Here is a 4734-nt window from a genome sequence, read left to right as displayed (position 1 = left end):
AATTCAGGCCCTGCTCTAAATAAGCTCTAACTTTAATAATGTTCGACCAAGGAAAGAAAAAAAACTTCTGGCAGGGTGTTTGGCTCGAGGTCATGGTGCAAAGGACCCTAGGTTGATTTTACTCCGAACCATCCCTTTAAGGGCCCTATTTTAACGATCTAAGCACATGGTCTAAAGCGCAGGGCGAAAGTTCACTTAGGGCGTGTCTGAATCCACTTTTGCTAGTTTAACGAGGGGAAAAATGGTCGGCGTGCCAGGCACATGGTCTAAAAGGGTTGTCCCTATTCTCATAATGAATAATGGGTGTGTTTTGGGATTTACGTGCATTAAACCAATCAGAGTCTCATCTCCCATTCCCTTTAAATGCCAGTTGCGCTTGCGCCATGGCAGATTCGCTATTAACATGACTGAATTTGATAGTGGAAAGACCGAAGCCGTCTCCAGAGCGCAAACGGAACTGCTCGTGTGCGAGGTAAAAGTGTGCAAGCAGACCATCTACGGGACAAGCCGGATTCCACCATATATCTTTATATACACAATAATAATCTTTAACATTGTAATCCTTTTAATTTTAATATTTGGCATGTTTGTGTGCTGCTGTGCATCCCTGTGTGTTTAATAAGCAGAATGTATGCGCATTGTGGACCCGCCTATAGGCGCACATTACTAACGCACTCTTTAAATAACAAAAAAAATATATGGCGCCATTAACTTTACACTAGGTTTCAGTTGGTCAATGGCACAGGCTATTTCTGTTGCCTCAAAATAGTAACGAGCCAACAATACGCCTGAACACTCCTCGTTTTCAGACCAGCATGCACTGTAAAAAATTATTCCGTAAAAAAACGGATAATGTACTGGCAGAAAATTACCAGGACATTTTCCGTTAAATTACGGACAGTTCCTTCACCTCTAAAACGGAAAATTCTGTATATTAACAGTACATTTTCTGTACTATTAACGGATAATCCTTATACAGAAATGTCTATATTTATAGAAATTTTATAGCATATATTTTGGTGGCAAATAATTCAAGAACGATATACAAATTGAACATGGTTTATTTTTATACACATTTTCATGTAAACATTCTTAAATACATTCATTGGGTAAATTGGGCATTTCATTGGGTAATATATATATATATATATATATATGACATAAATGAAACCATGTACAAAGCACCATTAAAAGTGCTTGTATTGTGGAATAAGTTTTTAGACATTAAACAAACAAGAGACAATTAAAAAAAGAAAACATGAGAAGGTACTTGCACAATATTGGTGTTGCACCAAATAGCTCACAAAATAATTTGAAAAAATCTTCATAAACTGTGAAAGTCAAGATTCAAAACATTTTCAAATGCAATACAATACAAATACAATACAGAAAGAAACAAACAAAAACAAATGGAATAGGAATACAGGTCTGCTGCTTTTATCATTAAAAATAGCTTTAGACAGTCAATAGTAGAGTGAAATGTTAGTGTTGATGCCATTTTTCTGTAAGAGAACACCATATTCCTTAAAGGGTTAGTTCACCCAAAAATGTTAATTGTCATTAATTACTCACGCTCATGTTGTTCCACACCCCACAAGACTTCCATTCGCCTTCAGAACAAAAATTAAGATCTTTTTGAGGAAATCTGAGAGATTTCTGTCCCTCCATTGACATCTTATGCAACTACCAATTTCAAGGTTCAGAAAGGTAAACAGACATAAATGTAATCCATGTGACTCCAGTGGTTTAACCTCAAATTTATGAAGTCATTTCTACCTTTCTGGAGCTTGAAAGTGGTAGTTACGTAAGCTGTCAACAGAGGAAGAGAAAGCTCTCAGATTTCATTAAAAAGATCTTAATTTTTGTTCTGAAGATGAACTAAAGTCTTGCAGGTTTGGAACATCAGGAGGGTGAGTAATTAATGACATTATTTTCATTTTGGAGTGAACAACTTGCGTGAAAAACGTTCCTTCTTCGGTATGTTCAGTTAAAGGTCCATTAAGAGATTTGACAAAAGCTTCAACTTTATATGGGTTTTCAGTTGTTCATACAGGAACTTCAGCAGTCTTGGAGGAATGTGTAGACGTTCGGTTTCCTTCATCTCAGCCCTTTCGACCTTCGTTCAGGATTTCTGCACAGGAAAGTTGGATATGAAGGAAAAAAATATATGTTTTTAGCTACACAAGAAATTAAATAAAGGAAATTGAACTACAAAGTATCATACAGACCAGGTTGAGGTTGAAAAACAATCGTACAGTATTTTACGTTTGTTAAATGATCAACTGCCATCCCTAATTCTTTCAAATTCAAACACTGTATAAAATGCTAAGACTTCTGTTTCCAGTGGACTCCAATTGCATGTCATGTTAGCTTGTCTGCTCAACTATACCTTATAATATGTTTCATTATTTTCAATTATATAAACAGTAACAAAACAACATGCTCTATAAAAAGTTCTCATTAAAAATGTGTTGCTTACCTTTATATGAACTCCAGGATAAGTGCCATTTTCTTTGGGTATCTTGTAGCTCACTGCCTCAATGGGGTAGGAGATGTGGTCAATAATAACTTCTTGAATGACAGCAATCCTGAATGCCCATCACCTTAAACAAATAAGATATTACAAAATGAAAAACATTACACGATCACTTCAGAAAACCGCTCCAAAAATAGTTGTTTAAATCTTCCCTATACAATGTTTTTCTATTGACCATATAAGCATAAAATCTTTGAAGGGGGTATTCAGCAACCAACTTTTTAAAAATTTTTTCCTCAGATTTTAAATTTAAATGTGTTTTTGCCAATATTGAATACTCAATGATAAAAAAAAATATATATACTAATAAAACAAAATACAAACCCATAAGGAGCATGCAGGGTGGTGCTTGGGATGCACAGTAATGTTACATCAGCAAAGTCCTGTCAATAGATAAGAAAACAACAGAAACACTATGAAACAAACTAATGAGGAGGGAGCTGGTAAAGAATGACTACCGTTACAGGCAGAAGTATAACAGCAGTCATGTTAAATGTAAATTAATCTTTAAAGGTCATTATTTGGGGTTTAAAGTCAAATAATGTGTAGTGTGTGTATAATGTATGTGTGTTGTCTAAAACAAAGACGACAATAAAAAGTCTAACGTAAACATAACATGAACGTACCTCATTTGGCAGAAAATGTGGTGTTATCCTTGATCCAGCTGTACTGCATCTTCACACACACAGTCTCTTCACGTTGTATCTTCATGCCTTTTAAATCAAGCAAGTCTTAAATGGCCTTTCCTTTTCTTGACGATTCATCTGGTAGCTTTTGTTTGAAGCCATTAAACTGCTCCAAAAACACGAGTGCTAACGTTACTGCACTTTATACTGGTTAACAGGTGCGCTCGGCACGAAATAAACTGCATCACCGACAAAATAAAAGCCAATAAACCAGTTACAACGAGGACACTATAACACATACAATCAGGGGAACTTCCACGAGTGTGAACTAAATCTTTCAATGTGTGACGATATGCATAAAACGATAAACGCGACGGCTCCGACATTGCCTAACAAGCCGGGTGGCAACAAAATAACGTTACGTAAACAGCTTATTTGACATTTAGCAAAATATTATTTTCGGTTTTTACCACAGAAGTGTCAGAATGGCTTCCACACATCCGAAATCCGACTTTAAAAAGCAACTTTGGCCGCGTCATCTGTGTGTGTAATGGCGCTTGCGTCTCAAACTTTTCGCGCCGATCAGGTTCTAGTTCCCACAATGCAACGCGTAATTCAAAATACGGGTAAAAGTCCTGTAAAAGACAAATACGGAAAATTCCTTCAAATTAATATGGTACATTGTACCGTATTTTTACGGAATTTTTTTACAGTGTGCCCATGGGCGCACAAATGGGCGCAAATGCATTTGCTATTTAAACAACGTGGCGCAGGACGTGAAAATGATAACTGCGTCGGACTGAAACTAGCAAAAAACACTTGCATCGCGCTTGGCGCTGCATTGCGCCGGGTGTAAGATAGGGCCCTAAAAGTCTCCTGAAGTTATCTCCACCATCGTGCGCTGTGATCTCAACCACCTCAACCGTAACAATATATGTAATATATACTTTTTTTGTATGTATAAAGTCAGAATTGTGAGATATAAACTCGCAATTATGAGAAGTAAAGTCAAAATTGTAACATTTTATTTTGATGGCCCAGTTTAGACATTCTTCAAACTGCAAGTAACTATGCAAGTACATGTTAACTAAGGGTGTAACGGTAAAAATTACTCACGGTTCAGTTTGTATCATAGTTTTAAGCTCACGATTTCGGTACGGTTCGGTATATGCTATGTTCAGGGAAAAAAAGGACTTCTGTCAAATAAAAATAAAGAAAATAAGAACAAATAATCAAACTACAAGCAAAAGCACAAATAAACATATTAAGATACAAACAAAATAAACAGTGCTTTTCTGGTTATTTAGGTATCTAATAGTACCTAACAGTTGATTAAAGTAACCAAATATATATATATATAAAATAAAAATAAAGTTACCAAAGCCATTCAGTCAAGAATATGATTTTGTCTTTTGTTGTTTGATTAACATTAAAAACACAAACAGACAGCAGGAATATTAGGCTGCTGTCACTTTAAGACATAATGCACGGATTCAGTACACAGGTACACATGCATTATTTCTTGTTTAAGTTCACTTAAGACATGACCTGTTTGCTAGGATAGTCGCCAAG

The 4734-nt window shown here is 35.8% G+C and overlaps 1 long non-coding RNA gene across 2 annotated transcripts; it reads right to left on the bottom strand.

The window, feature by feature from the left end:
* Nucleotides 1-1203: 1203 nt before the first annotated feature.
* On the bottom strand, nt 1204-3873 carry LOC309513839. 2 transcript variants are annotated; one of them, XR_014211544.1, is made up of 5 exons: nt 3163-3873; nt 2861-2919; nt 2480-2603; nt 1355-2131; nt 1248-1322 (listed from the first exon to the last, which is right to left on the bottom strand). It is a non-coding gene; the product is annotated as an uncharacterized lncRNA (long non-coding RNA). The 2 variants fall into 2 exon arrangements; XR_014211543.1 differs by having other exon boundaries at nt 1204-2116.
* Between the last annotated feature and the right edge of the window lie 861 nt (nt 3874-4734).

Source organism: Leuciscus leuciscus (genome assembly GCF_965113295.1).
Source record: "Leuciscus leuciscus genome assembly, chromosome: 1".
In the NCBI taxonomy this organism is placed as follows: Eukaryota; Metazoa; Chordata; class Actinopteri; order Cypriniformes; family Leuciscidae; genus Leuciscus; species Leuciscus leuciscus.
This window is presented reverse-complemented; position numbering and strand designations above follow the sequence as displayed.